General features: G+C 36.3%; 1 protein-coding gene and 1 long non-coding RNA gene across 3 annotated transcripts in view; one reads left to right on the plus strand and one right to left on the minus strand.

Moving 5' to 3' along the window:
• RFX7 (regulatory factor X7) overlaps window positions 1-21862 on the minus strand; it is a 146791-nt gene that overhangs the window by 98225 nt on the left and 26704 nt on the right. Inside the window, exon 2 of one of the 2 annotated variants that reach the window (XM_073801040.1) lies at window positions 8099-8163. The exons of the other annotated variant lie outside the window; for it this stretch is intronic. The gene's annotated coding sequence lies outside the window, so the exon portion shown is untranslated. The remainder of the gene's footprint in view (window positions 1-8098; window positions 8164-21862) is intronic. 2 annotated transcript variants of the gene reach the window in all.
• LOC141278025 (uncharacterized) lies at window positions 8120-11107 on the plus strand. Its single transcript, XR_012330129.1, has 4 exons — window positions 8120-8157; window positions 10388-10447; window positions 10567-10623; window positions 10974-11107. It is a non-coding gene; the product is annotated as an uncharacterized lncRNA (long non-coding RNA).

The following is a 21862-nucleotide window of genomic DNA, read 5'->3' on the forward strand; positions in this document are numbered from 1 at the left end:
CTCTGTATCTTTTGTTACAGAGTACTAGGTAGCTTGTAGATGGTATTGTAAACTGTATCTCTTTTTTCTTAATATGTTTTCTAATTGGCTTTTGCTAATGTGCATGCTGATGTGCAGAAAAACTATTGGTATTCTATGCTGGCCTTATATCCAGCAGCCTTCCTGAACTCTTATCTGTTCTAATAGTATGTAGATTCTCTTGTTGATAATAATTTCACTTACAATTAATGAAAATATTTTTTTTCCTTTCCAATCTTTAGGCCTCCCCCCACCCCCACACCCCACTTCTTATCTAATTACTTTGGCTAAATCTCTCATCTAAAGGTGAAGAGTAGCAGTGATAGCAGACATCCTTGTTTCCAAATTTTGTTTCAAAAATTTAACATAATGTATCGTAATGTTCCATTTACTGGATGTTTTACAATTTCCTAAAATATTCTTTGAATAATGGATGCTTTGACTGAACTAAAATAAAATAATGCTTCACTATTGTAATGTTCTGCTTTGAAATGACAAGCTAACTTATATTAGAGTAACCTTCCCACCCTTAACAATTATATACTGTGGATAAAATATAAAAACAAACATTAAAATATAAAAACAAACAAGACCAAAAACAGGTAGCAACTGGAGGGAAGTCATCCTTAAAAGAAGGAACTGCACCAGGTAGGAGCTGTATTTATAGGGCTGTTGCCTGATAGCACTTATCTGCCCACACAGCAACAATCACTCAGGATGGAAGCAGAAACCTGCCTTCTTGCTAGCTGAGGAGCCACAAAGGACAAAGTCTAGGGCTGCCAGAGCCACTGTAAAATAAAGATGAATCCCAGAAAGGAAAATGTCACAAAATTTCTGTATAAATTATGCCCAAATATTTGGATGACCTTCATTTGGGGAAGACTCCAAGGTTACCAGCAAAAAGCAATAGCTGGAAGGTGTAAAGATGTGAGTTGAGACTTTTGTTGTTACTTAACACAAAAGAGATAATGTTGGAGTTTGAATCCAGCCCTGTTAACTGGCAACCAGGATAAAAAAAATTAACACTCATCAGAGAAAAATGACAGAATCCAAAGTCTACAACATATCACTCACAATACCCATTACACAAGCAAAATTTACCAGAACAAAGGAAAAAGAGACCCAGAGTCAAGAAAAAAAAAGCAGCTCAAAGAAACCAAATCCTGAATGACCTAGACATCAGAATTACCAGATGAAGACTTCAAAGCAAGTATTACAAACACATTCAAGTATTTAAAGGAAAATATGGTCATAATAAATGTACACCTGGGAGGAATCTCAGCTGAGAGATGGAACCAAAATGAAAGAACCAAATGGAAATTCTAGAAGTAAAAAGGACAATATCTGAAATGAAAAATTCATTGGATTACCTTAAAGGAGATCAGCTACAACAGAAAAGGGGACACTAAACCAGTAAATAAATCAATACATTTTACTGATTCTAAAGGAGCAAGAAAAAGATCTTCAAAATAATAAACAGAGCTTCAGAAATTCATAGTACAATATCAAGTGGTCTAATTATGTACCACTGGAGAAGATAATGAGACAGAAAAATATCTGATAATGGCCAGAATTTCCCCAAATTTTGCAAAAAACACAAACTTACATATCCAAAGAAGCTCAGCAAATGACTGGGAAAGAGCATATATGGACTCTCTAGTATACTGTAATATACCCATTTCCCCTTTTCAGGAAAGAAGGACTCTGTCCCCCACACCTGCTGGGAGTGCTTCCAGCAGAAAGCCCTCAGCTGTCAGCCCCCTATGGGGATACCTATGCTGAAGAAAACTTCACTCCCTAAGGTCATACCTCCTTCCAGGGACAGCCCACATCCAGAGGCTGATCAACATGGGGGTAATAAAGGCCCAGCTCTTTGTCTTAACTTGGACATCTCTGATGGGCCATTGTAGCTTCAGAACTCTCCGCACTACAGCTTAACTTTCTCTCTGCTTCCCTCCAATCCATTCCTTTCATAGATGCCAGTCTCCTTAATAAAGTGGTTCTTAAAATGTGATTCTTGGACTAGCAACACCTGGAACTAGTTAGAAATGCAAATTTGTAAGTCCCACTTCAGGCCTACTGAATGAGAAAGCAGAAGCCCCATCCATCTGCAAAGACCTTCCTGTCAGCTTTTTGTGCCTCACTCTTAAATTCACTCAGATGGGTGTACAATTGGGAAAAATCTCTAATATGGAAGACAGAACATTCCCCTTATAAAGGGGGCATGAAACCATCACTTGGAAGGAAGAAGACCATGAAAGAAGGAAAAAAATTTTAATTCTCACAAAGGTAAAAACCGAAAAGTGGGTACTATATTACTATATATAAAAAAAAAAAGTCACTAAAAAGTGGTGTCTTAGAAATTAAAACTATTGGGCTAAATTTTTCCTGTTTGCCCTTTCAGATCCAATTCCCACCCTCTGCAAAAGGAGGTTGGTCTTTATGCATTGTATCTATATGACTTCCTTCCCTTTTGGTTTCCAGTGGGCTGATATTAGTCACGAGAAGGAGGTGAGAGAGCAAAAGAGAGAGGAGGTATTTACCGCACTTGGCTTTTCTCTCTGACAAGGCAATAAGTTAGTGGTTGGGGGACTGTGGTTCTTCTTAGCTAGTCTTGTAAGACCTTTTTGACTCATTAAACTATGAGCATTAAAACTTCAATCAAAAATGAACCTTAAATATATAAAATTTAAATTAAAAAATCTCAAAGCTATCAAACAAGAAATGAGATTATCTATGAATATATTTGGGATTATAATTATTTTTTCACCATTATTTCAACTCATTAAGTTTAAGAAAACTTCTTCAGCAGCAGGAAAAATATGCACAAAGATACGATCATCGCTCGATAATGAACCACTGATGCACATTTGAACCTGCACTTAAGTGTTCTTCATTTTTATTTTTGAATAAAAATGTATTTTTATTCAAAATGTATTTTGTTAATTTTATCCACAAATAGCTTATGTTCAAATAATACATATTTAACATTAATATTTTTATAAGGTTTTTGACATTTTCTGAATTGTTGATAATTGATAATATTTGATATGCATTAAACTTTTGGCCTCACTTATTTTTTTAAAAATCGTTATTTTGTAAACATTTTAATTAAATAGTATCAACCTGGTATTTTGGTATTAGATAAAAACAAAATATCAGGATGATAATTTTGCTGTGCTATTGTAATTACAAAGTTTATGAAACATGACAATCATTCATCTTCTAAATCTTTTAGTTCAACCTTCGCATATCAAGTCAGATCACCACAATGTTATAAAGCAAAGCTTAATCCTAGACCAATGGAGTAAGAAAAAGGGGAAAACACACCAGCAAGGAGAGCATATAAAAACTTATGGAAGAGGGGTACAGTTTGAGAAAGCACATTTTGTTTTCCCTAAATCAAATTACAGAGTGAAGCTGGGGAAAACTTTCTTACCCAGTAGGACTACACAAAAGAGAGTAAATTGAAGAAGCAGATGTTTAAAAAACAAAAACAAATAACTTAATCTAAGCCTACTTTACCTCAAAGAAACACTTCGCAAAAATACCCTGTAATATTTCCTTTCTTCAGACTTAAAATATGATACAATAACTAAATTAACAGTCATGGGCCAAACACACATGGTATATAATAAATACACTGTAAGTAAAAGGATGCGTGAAAGAACACTTAGAGACTTCTCTTGCTAAAAACATTTCAGAACCTGCTTCCCCACTTTAAACAAGTTGTTTCTAAACTATTTGTTTAATGCAAATAATATCATTCTAAGAGACTCCCACTCATCTCTTCCAACACCAGTTTGGCCTCCATCCAAAAGTTCAGTACTACTTCTAAATTTATTTGGAGTCCCCAAGTTTGAATTCAGACTCACAATTCCTATATTCTTGATTCAAAATTCTTGTGTTGCAGAAATAGAGATCTGTGAACACTAGATACAAGACTTCACCCACAGAAAATCTGAGGTAGCAGAGTACCGTGTAATATATCAACCGTAAGAACCTTTTGCATTCTAGTCTTACCAGGACCAATCAAACTCTTACATTCTTCTCTTGTAAAATACTTCTGTTAAAATATATTAAGACTTCAGATCTTTTTTGTGGATTATAACTCAGCTCACAATCCAACATATAAAACGAATTTTAACTTTACATTTGTCGATAATGAATGTGAAGCATTTACTTTGTTTGCTCAAATGAGAACAAATACAATTTTACATTAAAAAATAACCATAGTAATAGTGGCTAATTCTATAAAGGTTAAAAGGTGTAGCCAGAAAAATATAAAAAATTTTATATTTTTTATAGTGATAAAAAAATCCTACTATCCAGACATTTTGATTCAATTACTTAGAGTGTCATCTTAAATATAATTGGGATCTGTTGGTGAGAATGTGGAGAAATTGGAACGATTACACACTACTGGTGGGAATTTAAGATGGTAGACTTGCTGTGGAAAACAGGTTGGCGTTTCCTCAAAAAGTTAAACACAGAATTACGATAAAATCCAGCAATTCTACTCCTAGGTATATACCCAAAGAAATGAAAACAGCTATGCCAACAAAAACCTGTATATAAATATTCACAGATGCACTATTCACAAGAGCCAAAAGGTGAAAACAACCCAAATGTCCATCAATGGATGAATGAATAAACAAAATGCAATACAGCCTCACAATGGGATTATTTAGCCACAAAAAGGAATTAAGTAATGACATGTGCTAAACATGGATGAATCTTAAAAATTTTGTGCTAAGAGAAGGCAGACACAAAAGGTCACATATTATATGATTTCATATATATAAAATACCCACAATATCTAAGAAGACAGATTGGTGGTTGCCAGGGGCTGAGATGACAGGAGAATGAGAAGTGACTGCTTAATGCATATGGGGCTTCATTTTGGGGTAATGACAAAAATTCTGGACCTAGACAGAGGTGTTGGTTACACAACACTAAATACCAGTGAATTGTACACTTTATTTATTTATTTTTAATTTATTTTGGCTGCGTTGGGCCTTTGTTGCTGCATGCAGGCTTTCTCTAGTTGTGTTGAGTGGGGGCTACTCTTCATTGTGGTGTGTGGGCTTCTCACTGCGGTGGCTTCTCTTGTTGTGGAGCACAGGCTCTAGGCGCGGGCTGCAGTAGTTGCAGCATGTGGGCTCAGTAGTTGCAGCACACAGGCTTAGTTGCTCTGCAGCATGTGGGATCTTCCCAGACTAGGGATCGAACCCATGTCCCCTGCATTGGCAGGAGGATTCTTAACCACTGCGCCACCAGGGAAGTCCCTGAACTGTACACTTCAAATGGTTAATTTTATGTTATGTAAATTTTACCTCAGTGAAAAACAAATAATTGTTATGATAAAACTACGAAAAATTCATTTTGATGCTACCGGTGACTAATCAAGAAAGTACTGTTTATTTTTATAACCCAAAATGATTTAAAAATAGTCACTGTTTCACAGTTCTTATCTGCTTTTATGAACCTTCAGGTGATCTGCTTTGAAAGGAAATTAGCCTGTAGACCAACATTTCTCAATGGGCCATTGACATTTATTGGCATCCTTCTTTACAAGTTTGTCCTATACATTACAGGATGTTTTGCATTACTAGATGCTGCCCACTAAGTGTCAAGAGACATTATAACAACCAAAAATGCCCCACCTACTATCATACATACCTAGTTAAGAGCCACTGCTCTAGACTGTAGAGAATAAAGTCATTTATATGCTATGTGTTGAGTCACATATGAGATGTTCCCTAACATGCCCAACACAATGCTCCACAAATGAGTCACTTCAAAAGTTCAAACTTTTTCAGGTATGAAAAGTGAACTTCTTGCTTTCTACAAAGGACATGGGAATATCTTGTTTTATTGCATTTTGCTTTTTTGCTCTCCACAAACAATGCATTTTTTATAAATTGAAGGTTGATGAGAAACCCTGCATCAAGCAAATCTACAGGTGTCATTTTTCCAGCAGCACTTGCTCACTTCATGTCTCTTTGTCATATTTTGGTAATTCTTGCAATATTTCAAACTTTTTCATTATTATTATACCTGTTATGGTGAACTGTGATCTTTGATGTCACTATTATAACTGTTTGGAGGCACCATGAACTGAGCCCATATAAGATGGCAAAATTAATCAATAAATGTTGTGTGAGTTCTGATTGCTCCACTGACCAGCCAATCCCCCATCTCTCACCCTCTCCTCAGGCCTCCCTGTTCCCTAAGACACAACAATATTGAAATTAGGCCAATAAATAACCCTACAATGGCCTCTACATGTTCAAGTGAAAGGAAGAGTCATATGTCCCTCACTTAATATCAAAAGCTAAACATGATTAAGCTAAGTGAGGAAGACATGTAGAGAGCTGAGACAGGCCCAAAGCTAGGCCTCTTGCACCAGTCAGCCAAGTTGCAAATGCAAAGCAAAGTTCTGGAAGGAAATTAAAAGTGCTACTCTGGTGAACACATGAATGATAGGACAGCAAAACAGCCTTATTGCTGATATGGAGACAGTCTGAATGGTCTGGAAAGAAGACCCAACTAGTCACAACATTCCCTTTGGCCAAAGCCTAATCCAGAGCAAGGCCCTAACTCTGCAATTCGATGAAGGAGAAGAAAAGTTTGAAGCTAGCAGAAGTTGGCTCATGAGGTTCCAGGAAAGAAGCCACCTTCATAACATGTAAGTGCAAGGTGAAGCAGCAAATGCTGATGTAGAAGCTGCAGCAAGTTATCCAGAAGATCTAGCTAAGATCAATAATGAAGGTGGCTACACTAAACAACAGATTTTCAGCGTAGACAAAAAAGCTTTATACTGGAAGAAGATGCCATCTAAGACTTTCATAGCTAGAGAGGAAAAGTCAAGGCCTGGCTTCAAAGCTTCAAAGGACAGGCTGACTCTCTTGTTAGGGGCTAATGCAGCTGGTGACTTTAAGTTGAAGCCAATGCTCATTTTACCACTAAGAAAATCCTAGGGCCCTTAAGAATTATGCTAAATCTACTCAGCCTAGATGGAATCACGTCTGTTTATAGCATGGTTTATTGAATATCTATGCTCAAAAAAAAAAAAAAGATACCTTTCGAAATACTACTGCTTATCAATAATATACCTGGTCATCCAAGAGCTCTGATGGAAAAGTACAACAAAATTAATGTTGCTTTCACACCTGCTAACACAACCATTTTGCAGCCCATGATCAGGACTTATTTTGACTTTCATGTCTTATTCTTTAAGAGATACATTTTGTAAGGCTACAGCTGCCACAGACAGTGATTCCTCTGATGAACCTGGGCAAAGTAAATCGAAAACCTTCTGGGAAGGATTTACCACTCCAGATTCCATTCATGATTCGAGTTGTAAGAAGTTGATTCTAACCTTCACGGATGACTTTGAGGGGTTCAAAACATCAGTGGAGGAAGTAAATGCAGAGGTGGTAGAAATAGCAAGAGAACCAGCATTAGAAGTGGAGCCTGAAGATGTGACCGAATTGCTGGAATCTCATGAGAAAACTTGAATGGATGAGGAGTGGCTTCTTATGGATGAGCAAGGAAAGTGGCTTCTTGAGATGGAATCTATTTCTGGTAAAGATGCTGTGAAGATTGTTGAAATAACATCAAAGGATTTATAATATTACATAAACTTAGTTGATAAAGCAGTGGCAGGGTTTGGGAGGACTGACTTCAATTTTTAAAGAAGTTCTACTATAGGTAATATGCTATCAGACAGCACTGCATGCTACAGAGAAATCAGTCTTGGAAGGAAGAGTCAATCGACGTGGCTAACTTTACTGCAATTTTAAGAATTGCCACAGCCACCCCAACCTTCAGCAACCACCACCCTGATCAGTCAGCAGCATCGACATCAAGGCAAGACCCTCACCAGCAAAATCATTATGACCCGCTGAAAGCTTAGGTGATGGTTAGAATTTTTTAGCAATAAAGTGTTTTTAAATTAAGGTAGGTACATTGCTTTTTTTTTAGACATAATGCTATTGGACACTTAATGAACTACAGTATATTGTAAACATAACTCTTATATGCACTAGGAAACCAAAAAATCCATGCCACTCACTTTATTCTGATATTCACTTTATTGCAGTGGTCTGGAATCGAATCTGTAATATCTCCAAGGTATGCCTGTATTATAAACGTTTGTTAATTTTATCATAAAATTCATTTTGTTGCTCTGAACATTAAAACTAATTTCAACCAGAATTAACTCTTGTCACTACTCTATAACTTTTGCCTATGATTTAATTACTGATTATATTATTAAAATTAACTTTTCAACTTAGTGACATTATTCCATTCACTAATATTTTCTTTTCTCTTATTATTTTTTAAATTATCAAGTTGCAGGAATATAGCAAAGTTACAAAGAGTATTAATAACACTCATGTACCTGCCAACCAGTTTGAACAAATCTGAACATTTTGCCTTTGTTCCCTTAAGGAAGAAAACTTTATGGATAAAACTGAAGCTGCTATGGTCCTTTTGCAATTGCATTTCACCATTCCTTTCTCAGTGGTGAGAACTATCCAGAAGTTGCTGTTTACCATTCCCATAAATGTTGAGATTTTTACTATAGATGTTGAGTTTACTCATAAACTATATAAAGCAGTTTTGTTTACTTTATAGACATGGAGTTATGATGCATATATCACTCTTTTTTTCCCTTTTACCTAATAGGCTTTAGAAGTTTATCTGCTTTGATTCATTCTAGTTTATCCATTTTTAACTGTTACATAGTGTGATGGGTTGCATTGTATCTCTCCCACCCCAAAATTCATATGTTGAAGTCCTAACCCTCAGTACCTCAGAATGTGACCTTATTTGGGGATAGGGTCTTTATAGGGGCAATCAAGTCAAAATGTTAATCAGTATTTGAGGGACGTTATTCCAATATGACTGGTGTGTTTATAAAAAAGGGAAAGGTGAACACAGAGAAATACATAGAGGGAAGATAATGTGAAGAGACATAAGGGGAGGGCCACCTACAAGCCAAGGAGAATGCCCTGTAAAAGAGATCCTTCCCTCATACCCCTCAGAAGGAATCAACCCTGCTGAAACCTTGATCTTGGACTTCTAGCCTCCAGAGCTATGAGAAAATTATTTTCTGTTGTTTAAGCTACCTCATCTGTGGTACTTGGTTGTGGCAGCCCTAGCAAAGTAATACATATAGTATCCCATTATTTGAACATACCACTTTTTATTTATACCTTCTCTCACTGAAGGACTTTTATGGTATTTCCAGCTCTATTTTTGAAACACACAATATTGCAACAAACATGTGGCACACAGATCTTACTATACACACTGCCAAGACTTTTCCTCAGATAGACACATACAGAAACATACATAGACAAACCTTGCAGGGGAATTCTGGAATGTTGATCTTCAACTTTCTAATTATTGCTAAACTGCCTTCAAAGTACACTCCATGAACTGTGCATAAGAATGATTTCTCCCTATCCTCTCCAAAATGTGGTAATGACAGACTTTTGCCAATCTCATGTGTGTGAAATATTTTGTTGTTTTTATATGCATTCCCCTATTAGTGAGGCTGAACATCTTTACATGTTTAATGACCATTAATCTTTCAACTGTGAACTACCTACTCATATCCTTTACACATTTTTCTATTTGGTTATTTGCCAATATTATATATATATATTACTTAGAGGAGCCCACTTATACTTTGGATACTAATCCTTTGCCAATTATTTGAATTACATATATCTTCTCCCCAGCTGCAACTTGTTTTTCGTTTTATGGCATTCATTGTTTTACAGAAAGTTTTTATTTTAATATAGTCAAATTTATTAGTATTTTTCTTCATGAGAAGTGTTTTTGGTGTCTTAAGTCTTCCTTTAAAAAATAAAGTCTTCCTTATCATGAGGCCACAGAGGTTTTTTTTTTTAATGTTTGCTTTTCACATTTAAGGGGTTAAATTTCCCTGGATTCTGCATGTGATATAAGCTTTTTTTCTTTCATATAGATAACTAAAGGTCCCAGCAGTCCCCCCTTTCCCTTAAAGATAAGGCCTATGTCTTATTAATCTGTTTCTTAAAATCACTTTTCCTGGTGCATATTAGGCAGTTATAAATGTGTGATCAATAAAAGGAGGAATAGAGGGAAGAAAAGGGAAAGAAAGGAAGGCAAGGTAGGGATGGGAGTGTGGGGAAAAGTATTCAGATCATAGTCCTTGGTGCAAACTAAATATCAGACCCATACAAGTCAAAAGGTATTAAAACAGATTCAGAGGTGGTCTGCAGGAAGATGACTTTCCAGAACTCTTGAAGGTTAAAGGCAAAGATATTACTCATGTGTACTGATACTGACTCTGCTTTTTCTCTCCCAGGATGAGAATATGGCCTTCCTGGTGTTGAATTGGTTCAAAAATCCAGAAAACTGTGATGTTGTAAGCATCACTTGATTGTTACATCAAGTCTTTGCAGAATGTTCATCAAAGCCTAAGTATAAAGGGCAAAGATATACCAAGAATTCGATATAATAACTCTAGCTGAATTTTTCCTGTAGGAAAGGTGGCTATATGTACCACAGGAAGCCTAGAGAGATTGGAAAAGCTGTTAAGAGGTAAGCTGTATTTATTACTATTCAGAACAGTCATGTGGCTTCTACATCCTTAACTAAATAATACAGGAACAATCAACAGGTGGGTGAATAGTCTCCTCCCAACCATTCTTAACCTGAAAGTCAAATGGGGGCGGGGGGAAAACAGAAAACAAAGAAAAGAATAAGACCTAGAATGACTTTTGTCTCAGTGGCCCTCAACAGAAAAACAGCTCCCTCCAGTAACATTATGGTATCTAGTTCAGTATAGTATAAGAAGTATGTTCCATAAGAGTGAAAGGGAATATTCTTGCTGAAATACTGAACCATGTCTGCATATTGAACCATATATACATCTAACCACCACTATACAGGAAAAAGAGGGGAAGAAAAATATGCTAAATAGCACCATGGGAATGAAACCAGCAAAACCCAGACTGTGGGAAAATCCCGAGAACAAATGATCCAGCTTCTTCAACAAATACAAAAACTACAAGAAAAAATTTAGAAGAACATCTACAGATTAAGAGATTATCCAACAGCAGTGTATGGATGCTGATTCAGACAAACTGTAAAGGAAAAAATAAAACAAAATGAGATGTGGAAATTTGAGCACTGACTGTATGCTTGCAAATATTAAGGAATCACTATTTTTTGTGTGTGTTAATCATAGAGCTATATTTATTAACAGATGAAATCATATGATGTTTGAGATTTCCTTCAAAATAATCAATGGAGGGTTATAGATTGGGTTATATAAAAATAAGATTAGCTAGAGACTAGTTGTTGAGGCTGAATAAGGACAGGAGAGTTCACTGCATTTTCTCTCCTCCTGTACACAACTGAAATTTTTCAAAAAAATGTTTAGAAAGTGGGAGTACTTAGTAGCTCCTTTTCGAAAGAAAAGCAAACTGACCATGTAGGTCCTAAAGCTGAGAGAATAGTTTGAGACCTAGAAACCTTCTGATGTTGATAAAACTCTGAAGGACTTAAATTCTATGAGAGGACTATATAGAATACTTAAGATCATCCACTATAACCAATGTCTACTGAGTGATACTGAAAAATCATGTTGGTAGTACAGTCAGCCCTCAGTATCTGCGGGCTAACTGTACTAGGCCATTTTGTATTAGGGATCTCAGTGGCGCAGATTTTGGTATCCGAGGGGAGTCCTAGAGCCAATCCTCCAAAGATAATGAGGGATGACTGTATTACAAAGTTTAGACTATAATGACTCATTTTCATAAAAAGTTTCTAATGAGTTATTTTTCCTTTTTTTGCTGTTCTTCCACATACAGGCATCTTTCATTATGTGAGCTGGTTGTTCCAAATGCTGACTTTTACCATTAAAATTTGCTCTAAAAGGACTGTAAAAATCTGTACTTTGGGGAGGCAGGGTACTGAACAATATTGGTTGTTCTCTTTAGTCTCAGTCTATGCATTTGCCCAATTTTTTTCAACGCAGATTTTCAGGTTGATAATAAAAGTTCAAATAGTCAACAGGATTCAAATGTGCAGTCAAAAAAAAGGAAAGCATTTGCTCATAAATATACTTTTTAAAGTTAAAAAGACTCCTTCAAAGAAATTTATGTAGTAAGAAACACCATGATACATGTAGCAGGAAAAAAATATCATTTTTAAAAAAGATTTATTTATTATTTTTTAATTTATTTAATTTATTTTTGGCTGTGTCGGGTCTCAGTTGCGGCACGCGGGATCTTTCGTTGTGGCGCACGGGCTCTTCTTTGAAGTGCATGGGCTTCTCTCTAGCTGTGGCATGCAGGCTCCAGGGCATGTGGGCTCTGCAGTTGCGGTGCGCAGGTTTCAGAGTGCATGGGCTCTGTAATTTGCAGCGCGCAGGCTCTCCAGTTGAGGCGCCCGAGCTCAGTAGTTGGGGTGCGTGCTGGCTTAGTTGCCCCGCGGCATGTGGGATCTTAGTTCCCTGACTAGGGATTGAACCCACGTCCTCTGCATTGTAAGGCAGATTCTTTACCATTAGACCACCAAGGAAGTCCCAATACTGTGGTTTTTGAAAGAAGGAACTCCAATTTTGCCACTACCAGCGATATGCTTCTTACTTAGATGAACTGTTTTTTCTTGAGGAATGATACCTCCAAAATTTTTTGTGAACATTAAACAAGATGATTTATATAAAAGCCATACTGCAACAACAAGCAAGTAATAGATTGCCAATAAATGTTAAATGAAACTAAATAGTCAAATCCTTTTTCATTTATAGTAAGGAAACTAAGGATCAAAAAGATTAAATGGCTTGTGCAAGGTCACTCATTGATTTTTTTTTAAACATCTTTATTGGAGTATAATTGCTTTAGAATGGTGTGTTAGTTTCTGCTTTATAACAAAGTGAATCAGCTATACATATACATATATCCCCATATCTCTTCCCTCTTGCGTCTCCCTCCCTCCCACCCTCTCTATCCCACCCCTCTAGGTGGTCACAAAGCACCAAATGGATCTCCCTTTGCTAGGTGGTCACAAAGCACCAAATGGATCTCCCTTTGCTATGTGGCTGCTTCCCACCAGCTATCTATTTTACATTTGGTAGTCACACACTGCCCCATTATCTAGTAAAAAATACTAACTGATAATAATGCCTCTATTTTACACTGATACTTTAATTAAGAAGAAAAACTGTGCCCTAGTCTCATCACTTGGGAACTTACTTCTCCAAAAAACATTAGGTATTGCCGGTAAGTGGGCTGGATGAAGGCTTTGACTAGCTCCCAAGCCATATACTCTTTGCTGGGCTTCAATGCCCTCTAGTGCTGATCTGCAGAGGCAGCCTCAGGTTCCAAACAGAACAGGTTAACAGTGCCCATAAAAATAATGAAGTGAAACATGAGACAAGTGCATGCACATAGAGACCCATCTATAAAGGTGACTCCATTTTCTTTGGGAGATGAGATTTTTTTTTTTTTTAAACATCTTTATTGGGGTATAATTGCTTTACGGAGATGAGATTTTTGAGAGGCTCTGTTTTCTTTTCAAACTTAAAAAAAAAACTTTTTACACTTTCTGTTTTTGTTTGAATTTTTATAATAAACATATTAAACTTTCAAAAACAAACTAAATTATGCAGAGGACAGAATCATGTGGGTAGCCCAGTGGGGTAAACTATTCTTCTCCCCCTACTGCATAGTTTCAGAAAAAGAGTTACACAGCCATGCAGCTTCATATCTTCTTATGTTACCTTATGAAAAAGCAGGATCAGAGAGAAGGCAAATCTTTAAATTGAGAAAAACAGATAAAGGTAAGTCACTTCATTTTCTTTGGAGGTACCTTATGTGTGATCAATAGGTGACATACGTGTAAGTCTTTTTTTTTTTTTTTTTTTTTTTTGGTACGCGGGCCTCTCACTGTTGTGGCCTCTCCCGTTGTGGAGCACAGGCTCCGGACACGCAGGCTCAGCGGCCACGGCTCACGGGCCCAGCCGCTCCGCAGCATGTGGGATCCTCCTGGACCGGGGTACAAACCCGTGTCCCCTGCATCGACAGGTGGACTCTCAATCACTGCGCCACCAGGGAAGCCCTGTGTAAGTCTTTTTAAACTAAAAAGCATTATACTAACCTGTGGTAGTCATTACTAGATGCTTAACTGAGATTCTAAAAGAAGGAAACCAAAGTGAGGATGGCTATAGAGGACTGAACTTAAAATGAGACTTCCTCGAAGATGGCAGATGCAGGCAATGATGCTTGATGTGCAGATCAGAAACTATGCTAATGGTTCATATAAACGGCTACAAGAATATTTCTTAAAATTGTACTTGAAGTGACCCTCGTGTATACTGCCTTCTTGAGACATGACTTACTACTACCCTTTTCTAGATTTTATTAGGGCTGTAGAGGGTTCAGTATTTCAATATCTGTTCAAAAAACGAAGCCACCAAGTTCAATGTCCTACTGTCTGCCATTTAAGCTCAAGAATCAAGGACTTTTGTCAGAAAGTTAAAAACCAATTTGATAGTTAATACTAAAATTATTTCCCCCAAAGCACTAAAAGAACCAAAAGCAGAGAGCCTAACCTAAAAACAGTGTTCCAATCTATAAAGTAGAAGATCATCCAAGGAGATCAAAGATATTCAATGCTCAGATGTTTTAGAAAGGAAGATACTGATGTATTTTAAAGACAGAATAGTTATCAATTCAAATAGGTAAAATAATTTATTAATGATACAGTTAGAAACAACTAGATTTTTCATCTTTCTATGACTAAAGCATGATTTCATAAAGGAACGTCTGGTAATAATCTCTTCTTGGGATACTTCAAAGAGACTTACAGAATGAAGGATCATTTGATCTTAGGTCAAAAGTTTTCAAAACAAAAACAGAATTCTTCCCTGGGCCAGAAAGCTTTATAAAAACCTAAATAACGAGGTTCAGTTCTTCAAGATCTGTCAGTGCATGGGAAAATTATCTACAGTCTCACTGACTAATAGCAATATAATACAAGCCACATACGTAATCTTAAATTATCCAGTAGTCACAGTAAGTAGTAAAAAACAGATGAAATTCATTTTAATTAAATATTTTATAAGTAATACATCAAAAAATTACCACCAGTATTTCAATATAAAAATCATTAAAATATTCTTGATAAAGATGTGGTACATATATACAATGGAATATTACTCAGCCATAAAAAGGAACGAAATTGGGTCATTTGTAGAGATGTGGATGGACCCAGAGTCTGTCATACAGACTGAAGTAAGCCAGAAAGAGAAAAACAAATATCATATATTAACACACACATGTGGAATCTAGAAAAATGGTACAGATGAACCTATCTGCAGGGCAGAAATAGAGACGCAGACATAGAGAATGGACATGTGGACACAGGACAGGGAAGGGGAGGGTAGGACAAATTAGGAGATTAGGACTGACATATATACGCTACCATGTGTACAATAGATGGCTAGTGGGAACATGCTATAAAGCACAGGAAGCTCAGCTCGGTGTTCTGTGATGACCTAGATGGGTGGGATGGGGGGAGGTGGTGGGAGGGAGGTCTGAGAGGGAGGGGATATAGTATACATATAGCTGATTCACTGCATTGTACAGCAGAAACTAACACAACAGTGTAAAGCAATTATACTCCAATAAAAAATTTTTTTAATAAAAAAATAAAGGCATTAAGAGAGAAAAAAATTACCACCTCAGTATTTAAATACAAAAATCATTAAAATATTTTAGATTGTTTTTTCATACTTCTAAATCTTTGACATCCAGTATGTATTTTCTACTTAATACATCTCCATATGATTTAGCCATATTTCAAGTGCTTAATAGCCACATGTAGCTAGTGGCTAGTGTACTGGATAGCACAGGTGTATGGCACAGTATGTCTCCTGGGCTATACTTAAAAGAATATAAGTATGTTTGATGATGGCTTCAGAGGTAAGCAAGCAGAGACCAAACAGGTCATCTGTTACTCTTTAATTATATTTACTCCTTAAAAAGTATATGAAACTATCAATCTCTTGGGTAGACTGCCTTCATGATTCATGTGGAATAATTCCTTTTCTAGATCTTACTAGGACAATGAAGGGATCAGTATCCCAATATCTGTCCCTACCAAAACAAGTCACTAAGCTAATATCCTGTTGTCCTTCACTTAAAACCAAGAATCACAGGCACAGATGATAAACCATTTATGTGCTGTAGTCAATAAGGGATTATAACATAATACAGTGATTATAACATAATACAGGGAGAAGGTAGTTGTCAAGTAAAAAAGAGTATGAAAATGTTAGCAGCCAGTCATCTGGAACTGAGAACTGTAAGGTTAGTAGACATTAGTGACATATTGCTGGTATTTATTCTAGAGTTGCATTTTGTGAGGACTGTTCCTCCTAATACAAATAGGTATCCCATGTGAAAAGTGGCCAATATTCAAGTAAATTTAGGAACTGTTGAGTTAAATAAAATTAAACATATTCTAGGTTCCCCCATCCTTATAATACAGGACTGTTCATGCACCTTAACATGCTACCATGCACTGTCTCCATCTTAGAGTGGGTTAGAAACAGGGCTACAGTATGCAGCATTTCCCAACTAATTTAACAAAGATACTTTACTCTCATGGATCATCTTGAGAAACCAGTATCTCAAGCTGTGAAATAATGATCTAGAAGCACAGGTAAGAAAGACTACTTCCACAACCCCAGGGAGAATCAATGCTAGAGTGTTGGTAAGGGCTTTAAGAACAGAATATACTGTATTGTTAGGGTAGGCTTTGAAGGTATAGTTCCTAACAATATTCTAACATAAACTCTAAGGACTAAATTATCAGGAACACCTTTTTGATTTGGTCCAGTATAAAAGGCAATGATCTGTCTGGAGAGCTGTAATACCTACCCTCTTCCTATATTCAAGTCATAATGTCTATGAAATACAAGATTAATTTAATTAAAATCCTACCCTCCCCAAATCTTATTTTGGTCTTTATGCTCCTGCAAACCAAAAGAGAAACTTTATGAAATCAAATAGGAGTGAGGGTCAAAAACTCATCTGATTCTAAAGCTGCTGCAGTTGAAATTAGGCATGTTTAAGGACTTTGTGAACATCACAGCACAAAGTTAAAGTAAACAAGCAACCAGAATAATTAATGTAAATAGAAACACATGAAACAGCTACACTGTCTAGAATGAAAAGAAATAGAAAATACCTATAAGGGTGCCAATTAAGATAATAAAAGCAAGGGCTTCCCTGGTGACACAGTGGTTAAGAATCTGCCTGCCAATGCAGGGGACATAGGTTCGAGCCCTGGTCTGGGAAGATCCCACATGCCGCAGAGCAACTAAGCCCATGTGCCACAACTACTGAGCCTACACTCTAGAGCCCGTGAGCCACAACTACTGAGCCTGTGTGCCACAACTACTGAAGCCCACGTGCCTAGAGCCTGTGCTCCACAGCAAAAGAAGCCACCGCAATGAGAAGCCTGCACACCACAACAAAGACTCAACACAGCCAAAAATAAATAAACAAACAAACAAACATGTTTCCTTTTTACGGAATGCCTGATTACATTTTTTGCCCAAATTTCGATTTACTTGTTTCTCTTTCTTAGTAATCTGGAGGACTTCTTTATATATTTCAAATACTAATCTTTCAGTTATGTGGCAACCATGTTCTCTCAGTTCGTGACTTATCCTTTCACTTTCATTATGCTGACACAAAATTAATAAAATTTTAGAATTAAATAAACTTTTATTTAAATGCTCAGAAACGCTAGAGATTTCTACCAAACATTTAAGAACTAGCACCAACTCTACAGTCTTTTCCAGAAAATAGAATAGGAGGGAAAACTTCTCAATTCATTTTATGAAGCTGGGATTATGACTATACTGGCAGAGTGATAACACACATAGATCAATGAAATAGAACAGAGCACCTTAAAACTAGACCCATTCAAACATGCTCAATTGACTTTTTTTTTTTTTTTTTTTTTTTTTTTCGGTACGTGGGCCTCTCACTGTTGTGGCCTCTCCCGTTGCGGAGCACAGGCTCCGGACGCGCAGGCTCAGCGGCCATGGCTCACGGGCCCAGCCGCTCCACAGCATGTGGGATCTTCCCGGACCGGGGCACGAACCCATATCCCCTGCATCAGCAGGCGGACTCTCAACCACTGAGCCACCAGGGAAGCCCTCAATTGACTTTTGACAACAGTGCAAAAGCAATAATGGAGGAAAGACATTTTCAACAAACAGTGCTGGAGCAATTCAACAAACAGTGCTGGAGCAACAGTGCTGGAGCAAAAAAAATGAGGTACCATCTCACAGCCATTGGGATAACTACTATCAACAAAACAAAAAAACAAAACAGAACAAGTCTTGGTAAGGATATGGAGAAATTGGAACCCTTGTGCCATAAATACTGTAGTCATAATTATAATTAGCCTTGGCATTTGGTATTTCAAGTTCCTAACTTTGTCCTTCTTTAGGAGCACCTTGACTACTCTTCCACAAAAAGCTTAAAATTAGATAGTGTGTTTTTTTGAAAAACACTATTTTGTTTAAAATTGCATTGAATCTGTAGAACTATTTGGTAAGAAATGAAAAAAAATCTTCACAGTACTCTTTAAATAAACATGGTAAGTTTCTCCATTTATTTAGGTCTAAATTATTTTAAATCTTTCAATAAGGTTTTAAAATCTATTAAAAGGTTGGCACATTTCTTATTAGATTTATTTACAAGTACCTATTTGTTTTGTTACTGAATATGTTTTTAAATTAAATTTTATACTTGTATATAAATTTTTAGATAAAATTACTGTTGTATAGGCAAATGCAAATGACTCTTGCTAGATTATTTTAATAATTTCAGTAATTTTTATGTAGATTGAGTTTTCTATACAAATTAACCCATAAATTTGCTTTTTCCTTGTAATTATTCCTAACTTTAACTCATTTTATTTTTTTCTTTATTTCTGAATGTACAATGTGTATAAGAGTGATAAGAAACATCACCATCTTGTTTCTGATTTTAGAAAGTATATTTTACATCTTTTTCACTAATAGGTATGTTTTTTGTAGTTTCTTTGTAGATACACTTTAACAAATCAAGAAAATTCTATTCCTAGATTGTTAAGAGTTTTATCATAAACAGATACTGAATGTTATTAAATTCTTTTCCTGCATCACAGATAAATAATTTGTCTTCCTGCATGTTAAAGTGGTCATTTATATGAATAGATTTGCTAATGCACTAACTTTGTACTCTGTAAAACTCAACCTTTTTAAACATTTTTGGCTTCAATCTTCTTATTTTTGTTTTGGACATTCTGTTCCTATGTTTGAGTGGTATAGTAAAATTAAAGACTATTTTTAAATATTCTACCTGATTTGGGTGCCAAGATTATCCTAGTCTCACAAAATGAGTAACAGTATATATTAGTTATTTGCTGTGTAATACATTACCTAAAAACTTAGTGGTTTAAAGCAACAAACTTTTCTAACAGTTTCTGTATGTCAGGAACTTGGGAGTGGCTTAGCTGGGTGGGGTCTAAGCATTTCTCATGGGGTTTCAGTCAGGATGTCAGCAGGGGCTGCAGTATCCATTGTCAAGATGGCCCAATCACATGCTGTTGGTGGGAGGCCTCACCTCCTCAAACAGAGGTTCCACCATAGCCTTGAGTGTCCTCATGATAATTAGCTGGCTATTCCAAGAATGAGTAATCCAACAGACAGAGTGAGGAAGAAGCTGCAGCGCCTTTTAAGAACTATTCTCTAAAGTCTCATACCATCGCTTCTGCTTTTTTTCTGTTAAGGCTGTGTCAATAGGGGACTTCCCTGATGGTCCAGTGGTAAAAAATCCGCCTTCCAATGCAGGGGACATGGGTTCTATCCCTGGTGGGGGAACTAACTAAGATCCCACATGCTGCGGGGCAACTAAGCCCACGTGCCACAACTACTGAGCCTGTGTGCCTCAACTGGAGACCCCACGTGCTGCAAACTACAGAGCCCACACGCTCTGGAGCTCATGCACCACAACCAGAGAGAGAAAGCTCGCCCGCCGCAACAAAGAGCCTGCAGACCACAGAGTATTCTCTCTTTTTCTGATTTCCAAATTGGTGTACAATTGGAATGATCTGTTCCTTGAATATTTGGTTGATTCCACTTCTAAAACTATTGTGAGTTGGTATTTTCTTTGTAGGCAATTTTTGAAGAACAGATTCAACTTCCTTAATGGTTAAAGGGCAACCAGCTTTTCTGTTATTGAAGTAATTTAAAGTTTAAAAAAAATTTATCTACTGCATTTAATGTTTCCAATTTACTGACATCAAGGTTGCTTACAAATTCCCTTACTTTGATCTCTGCTGCATCCATAGTTATATCTCACTTTTCATCGCTAATATTATTTCTATCTACTTTTTTCTTGATTCATCACTCCTGAGTCTTGACCATTTAACAGGATTTTGCAAAGAAACGAACTCTGATGTTGGATCCTATCATATCTTGGTTTTCTATTCAATTGATTTTTATTCTTACCTTTATTACTTCCTTCCTTCTATTTTCTTTGGGTTAATTCTGTGGTTCATTTTTCATCTTAAACTGAAAGCTTAGCTCATTAATTTTCAATCCTTCTTTTTTCCTAATACAAGCGAGGAAAGCTACAAATTTCTCTATTAAGTACCAGTTAGCTACATCTGTAAGTTCTAACAGGGAATCTTTTCATTATCAGCCAGTTCTTACTATTTTCTAATATTCATCATCATTTCTTCTTTGAAGATATTTTTTAAATTGCTAAATGCATGGAGGTGTTATCAAACTTTTCATTATAAAAACAGTCAAAGCAAAGAAAATTTTTTAAAAAGTACAACCAACAACTGTATATATGCTTCACCTAGATTCAATAATAATTATTCGTCAAATTTATTTTCTCTTAATACATACACACATATATAGTATATATAACACATGCATTTTGCTATACCATTTAAAAGTTGTAGACACTAAGACACTTGATCCCTAAAGAGTCTGGCATGCATCTCCTAAGAATAAGCACAATCTCTTAAATAACCACAATTCCGTTATGTCACCTAAGAAAATTAATAATAATTCCACAAGATAGCATGTAGCCCACATTCACATTTTCCCTAATTATCTCAAGAATATCTTAGTATAGCTTCTATCCCAGAACCAGATCAAATCCAGATTCATACACTTTAAGTGGCTCTTCTATCTTTTATCTAGAACAGTCTCTTCCATTTTTCCCCTATGACATTCATTTTTTGAAGAGTCCAAGTCCAGGACAGTTGACTTGATAATGTCACATACTCTGGATTTTTGTGATTGCTTCCTCCTGATGGCACAAGTGAATGCAAGGACTATTCTAAAGCAAATACTTTATCTTTTCCACTAAACATTTTAAGTTATGAGTCAATGTCCATATAATCTGAGCACCAGTTTGGATGTCTGAGAACGCACTAGCTGAACTGCATGGTACGCAAGATTTATTTGATTATAGCTTTAATTTGACCCAAATTTAATGATATGCTTTGTTTTTGTTTTCTGGCAAAGTATTCAGACACAAATGCTAAATAGCTCAGGTAAATGATAGTTATCAATATTCTTTTACTCAACCAAACCAATTTGTCAGTTTTTCTTTCATTTTTATTATTTCTCCAGTAATGAACTAGCACCAAGGTCTACTGCATGTAATAACAGCATAGAGTTTAATCCTCATATTCAATAATTCACATATTAAAAAGAGAACCAATATTCCTTGATCCTGCCTTCTTCCCT

This window comes from Tursiops truncatus, chromosome 2 (assembly GCF_011762595.2).
Source record: "Tursiops truncatus isolate mTurTru1 chromosome 2, mTurTru1.mat.Y, whole genome shotgun sequence".
NCBI classification, from domain to species: domain Eukaryota; kingdom Metazoa; phylum Chordata; class Mammalia; order Artiodactyla; family Delphinidae; genus Tursiops; species Tursiops truncatus.